The 22,331-nt window shown below is 44.8% G+C and overlaps 1 protein-coding gene across 1 annotated transcript in view; it reads right to left on the bottom strand.

Moving 5' to 3' along the window:
• Window positions 1-17,455, bottom strand: part of PIK3C2B (phosphatidylinositol-4-phosphate 3-kinase catalytic subunit type 2 beta) — a 274,534-nt gene extending 257,079 nt beyond the window's left edge. The window contains exon 1 of the mRNA XM_068269615.1: window positions 17,343-17,455. The gene's annotated coding sequence lies outside the window, so the exon portion shown is untranslated. The remainder of the gene's footprint in view (window positions 1-17,342) is intronic.
• Window positions 17,456-22,331: the final 4,876 nt, after the last annotated feature.

Here is a 22,331-nt window from a genome sequence, read left to right as displayed (position 1 = left end):
TTCTCTGGATAGAAAGCGTTGGTTTTTCTGCGGGGAAGTTAGATCGGTGAATGGGAATTATATTCCCATTCACTGATCGGGGGGCTAGCGGCGGGCGGCGGGAGCGCGCAGTGCCTATCTGGACGAGGAAGCTCGTCCAGATAGGCCGAATTGGTTAAGGCTTGTCTCAATTTTGCTAAAAAAACATCTCAATGATTACCAAGACTTTTGGGAAAATACCTTCTGGACCCCGACAAGACAAAAGTTGAACTTTTTGGAAGGTGCGTGTCCTGTTACATCTGGCGTAGAAGTAATACAGCATTTCAGCAAAAGAACATCATACCAACAGTAAAATATGGTGGTGGTAGTGTGATGGTCTGGGGTTGTTTTGCTGCTTCAGGACCTGGAAGGCTTGCTGTGATAGATGGAACCATGAATTCTACTGTCTACCAAAAAATCCTGAAGGAGAATGTCCGGCCATCTGCCATCAAGAATCGTATCATGTAGATTGGGCTTTAAAAAGGCGGTTCATGCTAGAAAACCCTCAAATAAAGCTGAATTACAACAATTCTGCAAAGATGAGTGGGCCAAAATTCCTCCAGAGCGCTGTAAAAGACTCGTTGCAAGTTATCGCAAACGCTTGATTGCAGTTATTGCTGCTAAGGGTGGCCCAACCAGTTATTAGGTTAAGGGGGCAATTTCTTTTTCACACAGGGCCATGTAGGTTTTGAGGGTTTTTTTCACTAAATAATAAAAACCATCATTTAAAACTGCATTTTGTGTTCAATTATGTTATCTTTGACGAAATAGTTAACGGTTTTTGATGAGCAGAAACATTTAAGTGTGACAAACATGCAAAAGAATAAGAAATCAGGAAGGGGCAAATAGTTTTTCACATCACTGTGTATGTATGTACCAGGAACTCCTAGTAAGGCCCTGGCATTCACCAGGAGCTCCTAGTAAGGCCCTGGCATTCACCAGGAGCTCCTAGTAAGGCCCTGGCATTCACCAGGAGCTCCTAGTAAGGCCCTGGCATTCACCAGGAGCTCCTAGTAAGGCCTTGGCATTCACCAGGAGCTCCTAGTAAGGCCCTGGCATTCACCAGGAGCTCCTAGTAAGGCCCTGGCATTCACCAGGAGCTCCTAGTAAGGCCCTGGCATTCACCAGGAGCTCCTAGTAAGGCCCTGGCATTCACCAGGAGCTCCTAGTAAGGCCCTGGCATTCACCAGGAGCTCCTAGTAAGGCCCTGACATTCACCAGGAGCTCCTAGTAAGGCCCTGACATTCACCAGGAGCTCCTAGTAAGGCCCTGACATTCACCAGGAGCTCCTAGTAAGGCCCTGGCATTCACCAGGAGCTCCTAGTAAGGCCCTGGCATTCACCAGGAGCTCCTAGTAAGGCCCTGGCATTCACCAGGAGCTCCTAGTAAGGCCCTGGCATTCACCGGGAGCTCCTAGTAAGGCTCTGACATTTACCACGAGCTTCTTCTGAAGCAGAGCATACCGAAATCTAGCTTCATTTCACACTACAAAATGTCTCCAAGTCACAGCAGAGAATGGGTTAAATGAGAACACCAAGTACAAGTAAATGATAGCTGGGCTGGAGGTAACTGTAATGCAATAATTGACACTTAATTCCACCATAGCCATCATGTGACTGGCCCTTCCAGAATTGCTGAGGCTGTACAACATCAGATAAGGAAACTGAGTGATAAGCAAATTGAGTGCAGGATAAATGTGAAGAGGAGGATGCAGCAAATAATGATTGTGGTGGGGGGAACTGCTATACTATAATTTACACTTACCTCTACTGTAGCCATAATAAGACCAGGACTTCAGAAAACGTTGGCGATGTAAAATATGTCTATAGGTGGATAAATACCCCTTTTTGTAAAGATGGTGTTTACCAAGCAGCCTCCAAACATGGTAAATACCATCTCAAATACCCCCTGGCACATATACAGTAAGGTGGGGGGAATTGCCTGATGCCGGAAATGTGTCATTTCCATCTGCTTAAGAGATCAAGCAACTGGGGGCCTCAACATAGTTACAACAATTTTTTTGCTCATTTATAACAACTTTATTTCTTTTTTTAATGTATGACGTGTAAGAGCCAAATTCAATGGCTTATTTCATTACTGTACTGGTTGCCATCATTAAAGAGGAATGAGATTAAATATACCTTTGCACAATGCTTGATAAGTGGATTGCTGTATCAATTAAGTTCATAATAAAATAAAGGATTTCATGTAAAAAGTGTACTGTTAATTATTGAGCAATATATGATCATTTTTAGTTTGGGTCCATTTTAAGTGGTATGGAATACCTTCTAAATGTAGCTAGCCTCTTAAAGATGTAACTAACTATTTAACCTGCTGAGCGGTCTGGACGAGCTCAGCTCGTCCAACACCGCCAGAGGCTGCCGCTCAGGCCCTGCTGGGCCGATTTCCGTGAAATAAAAAGCAGCACACGCAGCCGGCACTTTGCCAGCCGCGTGTGCTGCCTGATCGCCGCCGCTCTGCGGCGATTCGCCGCGAGCAGCGGCGAAAGAGGGTCCCCCCAGCCGCCTGAGCCCAGCGTAGCCGGAACAAAAAGTTCCGGCCAGCGCTAAGGGCTGGATCGGAGGCGGCTGACGTCAGGACGTCGGCTGACGTCGATGACGTCACTCCGCTCGTCGCTATGGCGACGATGTAAGCAAAACAAGGAAGGCCGCTCATTGCGGCCTTCCTTGTTTATTCTGGGCGCCGGAGGCGATCGGAAGAACGCCTCCGGAGCGCCCTCTAGTGGGCTTTCATGCAGCCAACTTTCAGTTGGCTGCATGAAATAGTTTTTTTTTTATTTAAAAAAAACCCTCCCGCAGCCACCCTGGCGATTTAATCAGAACGCCAGGGTGGTTAATAAAGTTTTATAACTTTTGATACTGATATTTGGTACTGTAAGCACAAATAGTTATGATCTGTTTTTCTTTCTTTTTTGGGAAATATTTTCTTCTTTGTACACCACCACGGAATATGTTGGTGCTTTATAAATCAATAATAATGTAATACTACTAGTAGTATTCCAGGTCAGAAGGCATCTATATGCTAGTCTACAGTATGTAATCAGCCCCAAAAGAGACTATGGAGATACTGGTATAAGAAAATCTGGAGGAAAAAAAAGGAGCAGTTGCCACAGGAATCAAACAGGTTTTAGTTAAATGAAATAAAGTTCCTGATTGGTGGTTCTCAACTATTGGTTGTTCTGAGAAGTATTTAAAACAATTAAAGAGGCACTATAGCGAAAAATTGTAAATTTTTAAATAGACAAAGAAGAAGTACGTTTTTTCCAGAGTAAAATGAGCCATAAATTACTTTTCTCCTATGTTGCTGTCACAGTAGGTAGTAGAAATCTGACAGAAGCGACAAGTTTTGGGCTAGTCCATCTCTTCATTGGGGATTCTCAGCAAGGCTTTTATTCTTTTTTTTTTATGCTTTATAAAGATATTCCCTAAAAAGGATTTAAACAATTATGCTGGCCAGCTTCCCTGCTCGCTACACAGCTTTTTGGCAGTTGGACGGAGCAACTGCCATTCACTAAGTGCTTTTGAAAATAAATATATCAGAATCAGATCAGAATCAGATTTTATTATCGCCAAGTACAACGGTGGATTGTACCCGGAATTGGTTTTGGCGCATACAGGGTCGTCGATGAAAAGAAAACAGGAATAGCATACGGTTAAGCATACATAGACATGGGACAAGCATACATAGGACAACATTACAGCTTGTGCGTACAAATAAGCAGAGTACAACGTCGCATACAGTTAAGCATGGCACATACATATAAACAATAAAAAGCAACAATGAAAAGCAAAAACAGAGCATTACAGCATACACATACAGTTAACGTAATACAAACATAGCAAAACATACACTGATAGCAGGAACAGAAAAGAGTGGGACTGGAGGAGCAGCCTGAGAGCGGATATGAGCGCTGCCATTTTCGGCACTGGACGCTACACAGCGACACGCTCCCAACAAGACAGGTGCTACCGATTGTCCACGAAAGTAGAGAGAAGGATGTGAAAGCTGAGGGGCATCATGATGGAGGCGGACAGCAGAGTTCACTCGGACTAGGTTGCCCGAGGAGTAGCGCTCCTGATTTCGAGTCCGCACGGCTGGTAGTGAGGGTGCAGACACAGTGGACACAGTGGGGGCCCCGTGGGGCCAGGGGGCACCTTTGCTGGGCCGCAGTGGTGTTGGACATGGGGCCAGGGGGCACATTTGCTGGACGTGGGGCCGGGGGCCACCCCGGCTGGGCAGCAGTGGTGGTGGACGAGGGGCCGGGGGCAGCAGTGGTGGGCAGGCCAGGAGGTTTACCTCGGTGGTGGCAGATTTACCTCGGTGGTGGCAGACACTGATGCCCAGGTGCAGCAGCCGGCTCCACTGGGAGGGGGGCAGCATCACCTCCTCCGTGGCTGCGATGGGGCAGCATCAGGCCCTCCATTGTCGCAGTGGTCGTGTGGATCCAGGCATCCCAGAGTGCTCCAAGGTGCTGGCTGGAGCTGGCTGCAAAACGGGCAGCAATGGGGAGAGATCCGGAGATGGCTGCAGCTCGGGCAGAGAGAAATCCGGATCCTCCTTGGCCAGGTCCCGCAGGCCGCATCGGGCAGCATGCCTCTGTCTTCCCTGCATCGGGCAGAGAGAAATCCAGATCCTCCTTAGCCAGGTCCCGCAGGCCGCATCGGGCAGCATGCCTCTGTCCTCCCTGCATCGGCGAGAGAGCGGAGGTCAGATCCGGAACCCAGCACAGCTGGAGCACGCGGGCGCGATCAGCTGAGCGCCTGATCAGCTGGCCGCCCGCCGCCAGGCATGAGCGTCTCCACATGTTCCCCGACAAGGCCCCCCAGGCTGTGTGCCGTTGATGGAGCTGCCGGCGAGTAGCAGCAGTGACCCCCGCCACTTCACCATTCCCCTCAGAGGGAAAGAAAGAGCAGGAGAGGACCTCAAGGGGAGAAAGAAGAGAAAAGGACCGGAGCCCTGTGGCCGCGGCGTCCTGTTACGGCGCCATCTTGGAACATCATATCCTATGAAGAGATAAACTAGTCCAAAACCTGTCGCTTCTGTCAGATTTCTACTACCTACTGTAAGTGACAGCAACATAGGAGAAAAGTAAGGTATGGCTCATTTTACTCTGGAAAAAACATACTTCTGATTTGTTTAGGTTTGCACATATTTTAAATTTTACAATTTTTCGCCATATTGCCCCTTTAAGAACAACAGTAGTGATCCACCTCCGCCTGTTCTCTTTTATCCTTTCAGGTCCAGGCTGGCCTCCTCCCAAGGGAAGGGTTTCAGGTCTGGCTAAGGACAACATTCTCCAGAAGAAGCCCTTCTAAATCCTGGACAGATGACAAGTACGCAATGGGAATCACACATTAACCTGAACTTTTACAACATAAATACAGCCAGGACAGCAATAATGCCCCAATAAAAGCAAACAAACAAACAAGAACTGAGCCTCAGTATTGCTGTTTACTACACATAATCATTGTCCATAGCCTTCATAAATTAGTCATCAAGCATTGTGTATACACATTAAATATCTTTGCATCATCATTTTGTGTCTATTTTCACGTAATCTCAAACACAGAGCCCACAAATTCAACAGATAATATGGATCTCTAGTTTAATTTACACATAGTTACATAGTTATTTGGGTTGGAAAAAGACATACGTCCATCGAGTTCAACCAGAAAACAAAGTACAACACCAGCCTACTCCCTCACATATCCCTGTTGATGCAGAGGAAGGTGAAAAACGTCCAATTAGCCCCAAAAGGGAAAAAAATTCATTCCGACTCCAGATGGCAATCAGATAAAATCCCTGGAACACCACCACTGGGCATTACCTAGTAAATTTTATAAATTAAATTAGTCTTTTCAGTAAAGGTGGGTATACATGCACAAACTACCACCCAATGTGGCATACAGATCAATCCCTCTCAGATCTAAATCTGGTCAGTGAGGGATCTTATCCATTCTTACACTGCACACAAATTTTCAGTGCATCGCACTGCTCGATACAGTGCAATGTTATGGACCGTTGATCTACCGACACTCTCCTACAGCAGCCACTGACCAAAATTTTCTGTCCAGTCTGATTGTAATTGCGATACATTTTTTCTACAAGGCAATTAAAATTGCGATTGATGGAGCATGTTGTGCTATTGATTTCCAGCAGATTTGATCACAGTGATCGATTCTGACGGGGTGAAGGGGGGGTGGGGGGGGTTTGGGACAAAGAAAAAAAAAAAAAAATCAATGCCTATATGGTCTGATTAATTCAATATAAGTCAGGGTTTATTATGGTTCAAATAATATATACAGTGCTGCCCATAATTATTCATACTCCTGGCAAAATTTGATTTAAAGTTACTTTTATTCAACCAGCAAATATTTTTTTATGGGAAACGACATAGGTGTCTCCCAAAACATAATAAGATGATGTACAAGAGGCATTATTGTGAAAAAAACAAAACAAAAAACATTTCTTGGCTTTTATTTATATTTCAGCAAAAAATGTCCAAGCCAAAATTATTCATACCCTTCTCAATAATCAATAGAAAAGCCTTTATTGACTATTACAGCAAACAAACACTTCCTATAATTGCAGACCAGCTTTTTGCATGTCTCCACAGGTATTTTTGTCCATTAATCTTTCAGGTTGGAGGGTCTTCTTGCTATCACCATTAGCTCTCTCCATAGATTCTCAATTGGATTAAAGTCAGGTCTCTGGCTGGGCCACTCCAAAACATTAATGTTGTTGTCTGCTAACCATTTCTTCACCACTTTTGCTGTGTGTTTTGGGTCATTGCCATGCTGAAATGTCTACTGGTGCCAAAAGCCAAGTTTCTCTGCAGATTGCCTGATGTTGCCATTGAGAATACTCATGTATTGCTCTTTTTTCATGGTGCCGTTTACTGTCATTACGGTAGGTTCCCTGGTCCATTGGCTGAAAAACACCCCCAAAGCAATATGTTCCCACCACCATATTTGACAGTGGGGATGGTGTTCTTTGGGTTGAAGGCTTGTCCCTTTTTAGAACAAATGAAGGAAACATCAATGTGACCAAACAATTACATTTTTGTTTTATCTGACCATAGCACAGACAACCAGAAGTCTTCTTCTTTGTACAGGTGAGCATTTGCAAAGGCCAAGCAAGCTTTTGTGTGCCTTATCTGGAGATGTGGTGTCCTCCTTGGTCTGCATCCGTGGACCTAGCAGTGTGCAGTGTCTGTTGGACTGTCTGCCTTGAGACATTGGCACCAGCAGAGTCCAGATTCACCAGGATGGCCTTGGTGGTGATCCTTGGATTCTTTTTCACCTCTCCCACTATACTCCTGGCCAGCACAGGTGTCACTTTTGGCTTCCGACCTCGTCCTCTGAGATTTTCCACAGTGCAGAACACCTTGTGTTTTTTAATAATAGTTTGCACTGTAGCCACTGGAACTTGAAAACATTTAGAAATGGCCTTGTAGCCCTTTCCTAAGTTGTGAACATCCACAAAGCGCAGCCGCAGGTCCTCACTGAGCGCCTTTATCTTAGCCATGACTGTCCACAAACCAACTGCAGAGAGCTGCTGTTTTTCACCTGTTGAGTTGATTAAAACAGCTGTTCACAATTAATCAGGGTAATTAAGATGCTTTAGAACAGCTTGAACTATTTGGAATGGTATAGAACTTTTTTCCCACAGACTGTGACAGTTTGTAAAGGGTATGAATAATTTTGGACTAGACACTTTTTGCTCAAATGTAAATAAAAGCTTAGAAATGTTTTTGTTTCCACAATAATGCCCCTTGTACATTGTCCTGTTATCTTTTGGAAGACACCTATGTAATTTCCCGTCAATAAATTGCTTGCTGGTTGAATAAAAGTAACTTTAAAGGTCCGTACACACGCCGGACTGCAGGCAACGACAGGTCCGTCGTCACCTCCCACTGGGCGGGCGTTCCAGCGACAGTCCCGCGTGTGTACAGTCTGTCTGCAGACTGATACAGCTGTTTCTGAGCGATCCGCCCGGCGAGCGGTTGGCGATGGTGAATCGTTTGGTCCAGAATCTGGATCGCACTTGCCCTAGCGTTAGTGGATCTCTCTAGTCTATGTCTTGGAGTTTTACCATAGCGGCGGTTGCTACTGGTTACTCCTGTCTGTCTTGCCGCGTGGATCGCACTCGCTCTGGCGGAAAGAGCAGTGGATCCTGCTAGGCCTATTCCTGTACTCGGATCACATTTGCTCTGGTGGAAAAGAGCAGTGGATCCTGCTAGCTCTGTTTCTGTACTTGGATCACACTTGCTCTGGTGGAAAAGAGCAGTGGATCCTGCTAGTTCTGTTTCTGTACTTGGATCACACTTGCTCTGGTGGAAAAGAGCAGTGGATCCTGCTAGCTCTGTTTCTGTACTTGGATCACACTTGCTCTGGTGGAAAAGAGCAGTGGATCCTGCTAGCTCTGTTTCTCTACTTGGTTCACACTCGCTCTGGCGGGAAGAGCAGTGGATCCTTCCTGTCCTGTCTCTGAACCCGGATCGCACTCGCTCTGGCGGAAGAGCGGTGGATCTTATCTGACCTATTCCTGTTTTCCATTCGTCTGGCTGTCTGGAGCAAACGCTTGCGGTTGCCTGAGGTAAGGCAGCCGTTTAGCAAGCGTTTCTGTTATTTGCTCATTTGTGTTCATTCGCTAGTCAGGGTGGCATGTTTGTCGTGTTGCGCTTATCGTGCGGAGACCGCGCCGTAAACGCGCTTGTCGCTGTTGCGCCTAACGCGCGGTGGCCGTGTTTAGGTAGTGCGTTTGTTATTTTCGTTGACATTCTTATTGTATGATTTGCTGTGCCTTTCTCTCTACTCCTGTGTTTAACCTTTACTCTGTCTTGTGTCACTGTTGGTAATCGCCACTCTTGCGATTGCGTTCACACTTTGGTCTTCGCTGTTGTATGTTGACTGTCGCCGGGCGGTGACTAGATTGGTAGGCATACATACATTCTGTCTCTGTGCTCTCTCCCTCGAGAGAAATTATCCTGCTCTGTATTGCCCCATTACGTATAATCCTTATCTGGCATCTGTGGCTGGGCAGAGGATCTGTTCCTCTGCACTCCACAGCTCCATCTGCCGGTTGGAATTCCGCTCTACGGGTGCATCCGCACCTTAGCTGGGTTCTCTTATCCATACGCTTGTGGAGGATTTCCGTGGTGTCGGTGTGCAGGTTGTGCGCTGACCACGGAGATAATTCCACAATCGTTACAGGTATGAATAATTATGGGCAGCACTGTAGTTTTCTTATTTAAGCACAAGATTAACATCTTGAGACTTGCTGTACCTCAATTCATTTAAAGGAAAAGCCACTAGGATAAAAATAGTTGTCCTAACTTGATCAACGTATCACCATCCTCTACCTTGTAATTATAGCTGTAGAAGACATTCTACTAAGTATGCAGTGAAATCTCTTTTCCTCCATCTGCAGTTCATGTCTTCTTGTCCTTTCTACAGATCTTGAGATAAAAAGCTAATTTGCCAAACTTTTGTATTGCGTTTGGATGCAGCTAAAGAGCTATGGGCCCTGTGCAAGCTTTAAATTGGGCGCCCTAAAGCACTTTATACATAACAATTGATATGGAGAACTAAAACCTACCAAGGACAACCACAGTGTTAGAGAGTTGTAAGAAGGGGAATGGAACATTTTCAATGCACATACAGAGGTGGTCATTACCAGCATAGCAACCACGAAGAGTTAATACAGTGTTTTCAGGAGGGCCCCTCTGATGGAGAGGCCTTGGTGTGGTCACAACCTCTGCATTCCCTATTGTCACATCACTACTTGTATGTATTAATACAGGTTAATTAGGTCATCTCTTTTTAAGCTAAATAAGCCTATAGTGTAAGCTTTCTTGGCGAGTGAGACCTTCCATTCCTGTGCTAAATTTTGTTTCCAAATTTGTGCACCTAAGAATTCAACGTCCTCCCTACAGAGTGGTGACAAAACTGTATCCCATTATTTTAGATGTGGTCTCACAAGTGATTCATATAGTTCAGGGGTGGCCAAACTATTTAGGCCACGGGCCATACAGCTGTTCTTGACACCGATAGGGGTCTGAACTAGCAAAATCATGATAAACACAATTTTTGCTGATTGCCGTTAGGTACACTACGCCTGTGACATTTTGCCAAAACATTTCCACGGTAAGTAACCCATATACTGTGTGCAGTTAGTACAGTGGCAGCTGCTAGTCAGTGTCTGTTACTGCTGCTGGCCCCTGCATGTGGCAACACAGCTATGGCGTGCAAACCACATTAATTAACAACTGTAGAGAGCAACAGAGGCCACCAGAAAAGGCTTGAAGGGCCGCATTTTACACACTGGCTGGACTTTGGACATGCCTGATATCAATGAAGTAGTACACTAGTGCCTCATGGTTTTTCCTTTTTATGCATCTCAAAATTGTACTTAGCACTGAATATAGTTGTACTTATTACCAGCTAGTCCTCCCTTGTCCTTGTCAAGTGTTCCCAGCTGTACTCCAGGACATATAACTTATATGATGCAGCCAAGATGCATGCCTTTACATTAAGGCCTCTTTCACATGGACAGTTGACAATGGCACATCCCTTGTCTGTCATCTGCTCCCGTGGATGTACTGTCCTTACAGTTAACTGCAAGCAGTGAGCATGGGTAGTAGTGTGGCGTGTTACATGCAATGGTTTCTTGCTGTGCAGTGACTACACACCATGTAAAACGCTGCCATTAGGTTGCATTAAACAACAACCGGAAAGCTATTGTTCCTCCGCAGGCTGACAGCTGAACTGTGTGGCAACCACTGTATAGCTCAGCCATCAATGGGGAAAAAAGGCATTATACATATTAAATTTCAGCTACCATTTAACTGCCCTTATAGCCATACTGTCAAGACTCTTTTGTTAGAGGTGAGACATTAATAATTCAACATAATTGTTTATCCTTTGCAAAAATAGAAACATTACTTCCTTTTCTATTAGGTCATTGATAAATGGATTCAGGAAAACAGGACCCTCTATTGACCCTCCCCCCCCCTCCACACACACACACACACACACACACACACACAGTATCATACCACATACTGGGAGCTAAGGGGGCCCCGCTCCTCCTCCTTTCCCCCTTGTCGAGCGCAGTGGAGCTGTGTAAATATATTCACCTGACCAGACTAACCCTGCAAGGGGGAGCGGAGGAGGCGTGAGCCCTGATAGTCCTTGTGGTGGGGGTTGTCCGTTTGCTGCATGGGGGGGCATGATTGTTGTTTGCTGGGGGTCCGGAGGGTTACAGTGATGCCCCTGCTTCAGTCCATTTATTCTCTATCCATAGACACACGTTTTCCCAAGTCCTTGTATCCTCAGCTTCTACATTAACATGGGGAACAGTGTCAAAGCTTTTGCAAAGTCCAAGTCTAATCTATGGCTTTACCAAGATGTGGGTTTTCATTCACCACTTCATAAAAGCTGAGCACGTTGGTCAGACAAAACCTGTCTTTACGAAACCCTTGTTGATTATGTGGAAGGAGCGTTTGCTGTACTATATAATTTTGTACAGCCTCCCTCAGGAAACCTTCTAGCAGTTTCCACACAGCTGATGTTAAGAATACAAGTCTGTAGTTTCTTAGCTCAGATAGTATGGAGCAATGGAAAAGCAAAAAATAGCCCGGCACTGCTGTAAAGATTGCAATGTGGTAAAACTTAATGGTGAAACATGCCTATTGACATTCTTATCAGATATACAGAGTACAAACATGTTCACAAGGCATACCGATCAGTTCAGATATGATGAGCAAAAAAAGGATCCGCAGACCAGAGCAGGTTGAAGTAAAAGGGCTAATAATTTTATTCGAAAAAATCCACAGACGGTGCAATAAAATCACAGGATCAACTCACGCGTATCGGACTTACCATTTGCCCTTAATCGTAGTTCAGATATGAATTCTTTTTTGAGGGAAAACACCACTTAAAGGGAACCGACCCAATAAAGTGACCCATGGATAACTCCCTTTATGCTGGGAATACTCAATGAAATTTTTCAGCAGATTTACTCTCGTTTTTCTTATCGATTTACATTCACTTCTATGAGAAATTGATCAGAAAAACGATTGAAAATAAGATCTGACCAGTCGGAAATTATCTATTGAACCATCTAATCTACCAAAATTTCTCACGGTGTAGTCCCAGCATTAAACCTAGGAGTAGGTGCTATTTTGGCTAGATGCCTTATGGCCCATACTTACGGGCTACAAATGTCGCCGCAAGACGCGGCGCGCGCGTGTTGCAGCGACAGGTCGCCCGTGAGTATGCGGAGTTGCCCGGGCGCGCACCCCGAACTGTCGCTCGTCGCTGATGTCGCCGGGCGATTGAACCGCTCAATCGCCTGGCGACAGTCGCCGCAACTCCGCTGAAACTGTCGCTAGTCCACGTGAGTACGCGGACTAGCGACAGCAACAAGATAAGCAATATATTGGGCTTCCGGCGGGGGGAGGCGCAACAGCGACAGCTTCCGCCGCATCAGTTGCCAGGTCCCTCCGCCGTGTGTATGCGGAGGGACCTGGCGACGAGCTGTCGCCGGCCTGTCGCGCACACGCTCACGTGTGCTGGCGACAGGCCAAAAAGTTGCCCGTGAGTATGGGCCATTAGGTATATTGAGATTATTTAGACAAGCCAGCACAACTTTCTACTTTATGTTTTATTTGAACAACTTTGCCTTGTGTTTGGCTGTATGTTTAATTTTCAAATGCAATAAAAAAGCAAATAAAAAAAAAGTAGTGTCAAATATCCACCTTAAACAGTTAATAGGTAGTTCCTCACTTATTCCCAGCCCTATTCCTGCATATGGTAATTACTAATTACAGTTCTGCAATAGCATCAGTTTCTACTGCTGAAAAACAATTTCATGATGTCAGCTTAAAGAGACACTGAAGCGAAAAAAAAATATATGATATAGTGAATTGGTTGTGTACTATGAATAATTACTAGAAGATTAGCAGCAAAGAAAATATTCTCATACTTTTATTTTCAGGTATATAGTGTTTTTTCTAACATTGCATTATTCTATAATATGTGCAGATTACACAACACTCAGCATTCAAAATGAGTCTTTCAGAGCAGTCTGTGAAGTAATGACCTCTCCTCTAGCAGAGGAAAAGTAAATAGTCCAGGAACAGTTGAGATAATAAAAGTCAGATAACAGCCCTCTCCACTTAACCTTCCTGGCGGTAAGCCCGAGCTGAGCTCGGGCTATGCCGCGCAGGAAGATATCTCAGCCCCTGGTGGGGCGATTTTCTTCATTTAAAATGCTGTACGCGCAGCTAGCACTTTGCTAGCCGCGCGTACAGCTTGATCGCCGCCGCTCTGCGGCGATCGCCCGCACGCAGCGGCGCAACAGGGCCCCCCCCCCCGCCAGAGCCCTGCGCTGCCCGGACCAATGAGTTCCGGGCAGCGCTATGGGCTGGATCGGAGGCGTCTGACGTCAGGACGTCGGCTGACGTCCATGACGTCATTCCGATCGTCGCCATGGCGACAGGAGAAGCCAAACAGGGGAACGCGTTATATACGCGTTCCCCTGTTTGCTATTGATGCCGGCGACGATCGCACTAGAGGGACACATGCGCCCTCTAGTGGTGTTTCATGTAGCTACCACTCTGGTAGCTTTACATGAAACAAAAAAAAAAAATTAAAAAAAAAAGGATTTTTGCCTTTTTGGCAAAAACAACTAACCGCCAGGAGGGTTAATGGCTTGTTTGCATAGAGATAACAACTGGAGTTTCTCAACTCTTCCTGTACTGGAAACAATTACACTGATGTATCTGATCTTAATGTTTTATTTCTTAGCTGTGCTACACATACAAATCATAATATCATCATTTTTTTTTCGCTTCAGTGTCTCTTTAAGTGAAGCTATTGTTAGTGACTCTATCTCTCCTGTCCTTCACCATTTCTTATTCCAGTTTACACTGCCCTACTCACTGAACTACAGGTAAACAGACACTGAAGGCTCAATAAGACACTTGATAAAACAGAGAATGGTCTAGACAAGAGGTGAATGTAAATATCCATTTCTGTGATTTATTCCCAAATTAGGCTATAAAAAGAAAAATGTGGGTCAACCATACAGCGATCACAATGAAACCAATTTCTAAAAATATCATGGACACATGGATAGCAATAACTTCCTGTTCCAGAGACTAAAAACACATTGAAAACTGCTTATCATCAACGGAGAATATAGTAGTGGACATTAGGGATGGTCAACCTGAAGAACATACTGGTAAAGTAAGCGATCAAGTAAAAAGTGGAATTGTACTGATAACTGTATTGTAATGCAGGGCTTAAACTCTCTATCCTCATAGGCAGTACATTTAAAATAGGTGCCCATTAAAAAGGGCGTAGGTTAATGGCGATAGTACAATATCAGTAAATTTATCAATATTCTGTTATGCCCAAGTCCAAGCAGCAGCAATCCAGAGCTCCGGCTCCCAGGGCTTAGGCATTCGGCTCCTGCACCCCGCCCTGAGCAGTTGTGTTGCTGCTCCTGGACCTTGCTACCTCACTGCTCCCAAACCTGTATGCACTGCTAATTACATAGCGGTCTACAGCAGTACCCAAATAAACAGACCTGTCTCCGTTTTCCCTGCTTTGCGTACATGAGCAATGGCTAAAGTGAAATATGCTACAAGTGAGGGCTGCAAACTTTTGTCACCACTTTTTGTACAGACCAGGCTTGCAACATTACTTATATTCTCAAAATATCGCCAGTCCACAAATCTAAGCGCATTGTGACATCAGGCCAAATGTCTTTAATTATCTGCAGAGATCTGTATGGAGCATGACTGAGGTATTATGGAATAACTGTATGACAGCACTAGAGTGGAGGCATTATACAGGAGGCGTTCCCATGGGGGCTAAATAGGGGCCGTTGACTTTTTTTTTTTTAGCATTCTGTCCATAAAAACAGGAAGAGTGGGTTGGAAACCCTGGATAGCCCCCAATAAATGTAGCCCATCAAAGGGGTAGAATTGTAAAACACAAATCTGTGATGCTAGATTAGTACAGCATCCCATTTTTCATGGATTAGGTTGCTGCTGGTGTAGCCATATAGGAATAGCCTAAATATCATGGCATGGGACAATTTACAACAGGAAATAAGTAATAAGTGATCACTGGACAAACAGTAAGGCCACTCATGATAGGCAAAGTAATGTACCACCTAAAGCTACCACAATCAGAAGATGCCTCTGCTTACTCCCTGGCCAGGCCCTGCTGTCTTGAGCAAAATATCTTCCGCAGGGCTTCTTCATTAAAAAAACATGAATGGAAGAGACAGATATGTGCAGTTAATGCATAGACTACAGTCACACTGGAGTGCATCAGACAATATAATAGTTTTTGCTAACACAATAAAATGATATTGTTACGTTCACATCAGTGCGTTAGCTGTGCGACAGAATCTGTTATAGTAGAGCAAAGCATGCTGGGCAGTACCACATAACAAGTGTGTTAACAAGTGCAATGAAGCATACTTTGTATGTACTGTGGGCTTCACTGTATGCGGCACATCGCAACGCATACATAGCAGTTGATAAGACTTTTCCCCTTCATTCCTATCCTGTTTTTACTGGGTACGCAATGCAACGCCATGCCCCAGTGTGAACCTAGCCACAAGGTCAAGCATTGTGCAATGCATTGCAGGGACATTTATATGGCTTCGGCTGGATTCACACTGTGCGCGTTGCATAACACATACATTATGTGTGTGAACTGCAATCGAGACTGGACATAGACTGTAGTACTAAGCCTGCATGTAGGGAGTTGGAATAGCGTGATCAGTTACAGTTCAGTACTGTGAACAGGCCCATAGAATTATATGGCCAGTGAAATTACAAGCAGAATTATTCTGGAAAACAACTGATGACGTGTAATAGGACCACGTTCACAGAGGTGCATTGCAATGCAGTTTAAGAGCCACTTTGTAACGCAGCTTACCGCACTGCACTGCACCACCTATGCAACATTCACGGTGTGGCGGATGCATTGCTATATAATGGGTTGCAGCATCGTAACGCACTGCATGCAAAACTGCCATGTCAAAAAAAAAAAGCAAAGCATACTTTTCATTGACTGTATGCTAGACTGTACCTGACACAACACAAGCATACCGCGCAGGGCCGCTGTCCAGAGCCACTGCGCAACGCAATAGCCACTGTGAACATGGCCTTAGGTTTAACACATGTACCAGCGGGGGTTCTTCTGATGGGTTCAGTGGGTACTTTGACATGATACAGAAGATTTAGATTGTAAGCTCACAAGGGCAGGGCTCTCTCACCCTTTTGTGTCTTGGAATGTTATTCATTTAATAGCTTGCACTCTGTTATACATTTTATGTGTACAAGTTACATCTGTCATTGTAATCACCAGTTCTGTATTTTGTACCAGTGTCCATATTTGATGTATGTCATTGTCTGTATCATTTATGTACCCCTTGTTTGTTTTCCTACTTTGGACAGTGCCACGGAACACGTTGGCGCTTTATAAATCAATATTAAAAATAATAATAATAATTCAGAAATTAAAATTATAGTAACTTATGAATTTAGGAAATGGTAAACCATATATAAACTATATAGTAATTAAAATCAGTAGTGAGCTTTTTATAATAATGTATGCAATATTAATAGATTTGTACAGTACTAATAAATGTATGCGTCAATCAAGGGGTACTCAACAAGCACAGGCTTTTGAAAAGGGTGTGCATACTAAAATAATTGTGAAACATACTGTTCTAGGGCACTGGAGCACATTTTTCTCTATGCCACTTGAGGCACATCACATTTCAAATTGCTGCACATCTTCTGGCAGCAAGTACATTACTATGCACATTCCCAGGGCTTTCATGCATATCAATAGAGTGTACACTCACTTGTTATACCCAGCATAAACAGCAGTTCACAATACAGCTCAGTTGTGTGAATAGGCCCTATTAGCTACAATGAATTTCAACATGATCATGCATTTTCCCTACACTACAGAAGGATGGAATCTCATCTGTTCAGGATGCGAGAAATTATAGCAACATCATCAGAATCAATCGGCATTTCGTGTTAAAAATGTCAAAACTAGAGTCCAGGTCTTTTATGCTTAGACCACACAAGGAATAAAATAATAAAAGGCCAACCTTGCCCCAGTGTCTCACCAGTGGGACGCAAGGCTCAGCACTATGGGAGACAGTGAGCAAGCTGAGGGTTAACATTCCGAATGAAGGCACTGCAACATCGCGGTCCTTCCTCCCGTGCGCCCTTCCGCCCCCAGCCATGCCACACTCACCTGCTCTCCTCTCTTCTACGGCAGTCCGCGGCTAACCACCGGGGATCAGCGGAGACACGAAGGAAATCCGTCTGCTTTGCCAGAAGTTAAAAGGAAGCTAGATGAGTATATGCGAGCCTGTGCAGGAGGCAGGGAACACACTGAACAGACAATGGAGAGATTCAAAGCTCTATCGCCATCTCATGGCCAACAACAAGACTTCGACCCACTTCATTCACACACAGCACTGGCTGCAAGCAAACAAGCTATTCATAGTTGTATCCTGGGACCAGAAAGCCTTGTGATGCTGTCGGTTTTGTTGTTGTCTACACGAATGGAACCACAATTAAAACCATTCTCTGCTGTAAATTCCATAAATAAAAACACTTTAGTAGATGGGTTTTAGATTTCACAGCACATGTATGGTAAATAAACATTTGCATGCATTAAAAATGTTCAAGTATGCACCTACATATTCATGTTTGCTCAACTATTTTAAATTTGATCACTTAAACCCATATTTGATATACAATCAACTTTTCTAGCAGACTTGTGGGTAAACAGAGGCGCCAGCAGGACAAAAACGTAGCGCTACATGTGTTGTTTGACAGCTACTTGTGATGATCCGCTCAGCTGGCTGCACAGGCAGACAGCTGTTTGACCATTCCTCTAGTCCAGGCATAGGCAAACTTGGCCCTCCAGCTGTTAAGGAACTACAAATCCCACAATGCATTTGCCTTTATGAGTTATGACTGTGGCTGTCAGACTCCTGCAATGCATTGTGGGACTTGTAGTTCCTCAACAGCTGGAGGGCCAAGTTTGCCCATGCCTGCTCTAGTCTGTGGGCTGCAGGTCTCTGGAAGAGAGACCTGTTTTTCCATTGCAAGTTTCTGGTCTGTTCTGCTGCTGAGGAATTTGCATACATTCGTTATGCAAATCCCCTGCCTGCCTCCTTTGATAACTGGCACTATAAGAGCTTTCTGCTCCCAGAATGCTTTAGGGCCCGTTTCCACTATCGCGAATCCGCATGCGTTGGATTCGCACAGTCAGTACAAGTGGATGGGACTGTTTCCACTTGTGCGTTTCCCCGCACGTTTTTCTGTGCAGAAAAAATCTGCAGGGTAGGGGCCTCAGAATTCGCCTGCGTGTGGAATGCAGGCGAATCGCACGGAATGTATTTAATAGGGAAATCGCATGCGTTTTCCCCATGCGTTTTTTGCCGCGATTTCGCATGCGATTTCGCATAGGTACCCATGTTAATTCACACAGGCAGTGACATGGTTAAAATCGCATACAGCCTTACCTGTGCGAAATCGCATGCGAAATCGTGGCAAAAAACGCATGCGGAATCGCACCCGCATGCGATTTGCCTGCGGTGATTCGCCGGCGATTTCGTAACGCTATAGTGGAAACGGGCCCTTACTGGTCATTCCTTCAGGGTTTGTAGTAACACTCCTTGAGTGTCAGCCATGCTACTTCTTGTTAAAGTTATCTTAGAGTAATTCTTAGGACTGCACTAGGCAGTTTCTCTAGTGCAGTTAGGATTGCATATCTGTTTGTTTGTCTGTTGCGATTGTCCTGTCCCAGCGGTGGTCGACAGGAAATCGTTCTGTTTGTCTGAGGTGCTAACCGACGCTGCGGTAGTTACTGGTAGCCCCTTCTGATCTGTCTTGTCTGGGTCGCAATAGCCTCTAGCGGTAGTGGCTGTAGATCCTTCTGATCTAGTTTCTGGAGTGTAAGGTGGAGCTGCGGTCGCTTCTGGCTACCTCGTCTAATCTGTCTTGCCTGGATCGCAATAGCCTCTAGCGTTAGTGGCTATGGATCCTTCTGATCTAGTTTCTGGAGTGTAAGCTGGAGCTGCGGTCGCTTCTGGCTACCACATCTGATCTGTCTTGTTTAGATCGCACTAGCTGCTAGCGTTAGCGGCTGTGGATCTTTCTGATCTGTGTTCCTGCTTGGATCACACTTGCTCTGGCGGAAGAGCGGTGGATCCTTTCTGCCTAGTTCCTGTTTCTCGTTTGTCTGTCTTGTCTGATACGGGCGCTTGCTGTAGGCTCGGTGAGGTAACCGTTAAGCAAGCGTTCACGTTCTTTGTTTCGTATTTGTCTGTCGGTGGTTAGTTAGGCGTGCTTGTCTCTGTTGTGCTTAACACGCGGAGACCGCGCTATAAACGTGTTCGCTGTTGCGAATGAGTGCGGTGTTTGCGTTTAGTTAGCGTTTGTTATTTTCTTTATCATTCTCATTGTATTATTTGCTGTGCCTTTGCTCCTCTTGTGTTCTGTTCTAGTCTGTCTTGTGTCACTTCTGGCGATCGCCTTTCTCGCGATCGTGTTCCTACTTTTGTTTCTGCTGATGTGTGTTCACTGTCGCAGGGTCGCGACTAGATTGGTGAACACACATTCGTCCTGTCCCTGTGCTCTTTCTCTTTATGGGCGCATTGTCTTGATCTGTACAATCCCCATCTGGCATCTGTGGCCGTGCAGCGATTGTACTCGTCTGCACTCCACAGCGCCATCTGCCAGTGGGAATTGCCCTCTGGTGGTGCATTGCACCTAGCCTGGGTTCACCCAATTATACGCTTGTGGAAGGTTTTCGCTGTGTCAGTGCGCATCTCGTGCGCTGACCACGAAAACGATTCCGCAAACGTTACACTACTGTTTTGTCCCCTACCTATTGCCTGATGAAGCGGGCTTTGACCTGCGAAACGCGTTGCATCTATTGGGGTACCAATAAAGTATTTATTTATTTATGCCAGACAGTTGTCTAATCTGCTCTTTGGAGGTGAGTCCACCACTGCCTCCCAGCATATTTAAAAAAAATTTAACAATTGTTTTTATCCTGCTGGCGCCTCTGTTTGCCCACAAGTTCATAAGCGTCCACCTTGGTGGAAGGGGGACTCACCCCTATCTTTCTTCCTTTCTACAGAGAGTGACTTTTTAGCCCTGAGTGAGGACAGGCCTAATCTCCTCACCTGCATTTACAGTGGTTACCTTAGCGGTGACCCGTGTTTGTGAGTATAATTGTCTCACTTTTTCATTGTACTAACTTACCCTCCGCATATTACACTATATCAGGCTCTCGGTGTCTCTCTTGTAACTTTTCTAGCAGATTTATTATTTGTGATTGAATTTGTCAGTGGTCTGATTCCTGCAAGCCATGGGCTGCATTTTACTTTGATCAATCTCTGTGCAATGGGTGGTAAACCAAACCATTTCCTATCACAGCATAATAGATTGTTTATCGGATGCCCATTTTACGGAATAGATGGTGTCCTTCTGACAGATGTCTTGAAATCTTTATGACTAGGATTATTAATATTTTTATTTATCTAGAGCTGTTCATTCCATAAAACAAATAGAGGGGACTACAAATACATGAGACAGTTAAAACTCTGTACAATCAATATATCCAGCAATACAAATGCATTCATTGTTGATGTGTGGTTTGAGACATCAGCATTACTGGTGCATGATGATCATATGATAGATTACGTCAGAATAAGAAACACTTGGAGGAGGTCCCTGATCTTGAGAGCTTACAATCTAGAGCAGGGGTCAGGAACGTTTATGGCTGAGAGAGCCGTAAACGCCACATATTTTAAAATGTATTTCCGTAAGAGCCATACAATATGTTTGAAACTGGGACAGTGCGCATGCGGAGCAGAGGGTTCACGTCCCTGTTGTCATGGTGATGTGTATACAGTTGATCCACTGGGCAGCGGAAGTGTCAGACACGTCTTCAGCTTCTCTTGGGTTTCAGCACCATCGGCAATTTTCCCGAGAGCCAGACAGGAGAAATACCAACTAACAGCTTGTACAATTAGCTAGCTGACTTGGGGGTTGATACACTTTGTAGGACGAGATCCCGACACTTTGGCCTAATAGGTTGCCTGTCAAGTGACAAGCAGCCAATCAAAGTGCAGGGATCTCGTCCTACAAAGTCATTGGACCAGACAGGATCCAGGCTGGGACCATTGGAGCAGCTGTTCGTTTTGGGAGGAGCGCAAGTAAGTTAGTGCATGCTACAGCAGTGGCGTGCCTACTTTGAAAATGTTACTTGCGCTGCCACACTAGCTTAATGAATCGACACCTACTGATTTGTATGTGAGCCATATGTACTCATCAAAAGAGCCACATCTGGCTCCCGAGCCATAGGTTCCCTACCCCTGATCTAGAGGATTGATCTAGAATTTAGAGCCATTAAGTGTTTTTTTTTTACTACAAATTCTTTTGTAATACAGTATATTTAAGTGTGTACAGGGTTATCAAATCATCCCTTTAATTCTTTAAAGTGAACTAGAGGGGGTAAAAAGTATATTTATTACCTCAGAAGAGGGAAAACTCTAGATGGTCCAAAAGATTTCCATGTCCTCCTGGACTCCACCACTACTGGCCATGTCCCTCTTCTTCTGTGGCCATTCTGTGCAAGTGCAAGAACAGCACCACTTGCACAGAAGCATTAAACAGCTCCTACACAGAGGGGGGCTTGGTCACAAGAACATATCCAACAAGTTCTTCTTGGATATTTTTACAGGAAGCCTGGGTGGGAATGAAGGGGTCGTAGAGGACACGGGAAGTATCTATTTTTTTTCACTACAGGTTCACTTTAAATACTGACATCTAAGTTATTATGCAGGTTCTCGGGCAACTTACATAACCAGAGCCTAAGCTGCATCTAACTAGCCACAAGACATGTATTATTATTAATTTATAAAGCACTAACATATTTTGTGGCGCTGTACAAAGTAAGAAACAAACATGAGGTACATAATAATACAGACAATGGTATACACCAGTATACAAAATTGGTAACAAAATACAAAATCGGAACAAAATACAGAATTGGTAATTACAGTCACAAAGTAACATGATGAATAAAAAAATGCATAACAAATTCCAAAACACAAAAGTGTGAAAGAGCCCTATCCTTGCAGGCTTACACTCTAAAGAAATGGGGGGGGGGGGGGGGGGGGTAAGAGGTTGGGCAGTATAAAATAAACATACCGACATA

This window comes from Hyperolius riggenbachi, chromosome 2 (genome assembly GCF_040937935.1).
Source record: "Hyperolius riggenbachi isolate aHypRig1 chromosome 2, aHypRig1.pri, whole genome shotgun sequence".
Taxonomy (NCBI): Eukaryota; Metazoa; Chordata; class Amphibia; order Anura; family Hyperoliidae; genus Hyperolius; species Hyperolius riggenbachi.
Note: the sequence above shows the minus strand (reverse complement) of the source record. Positions and strands in the feature narration are given on the sequence as shown.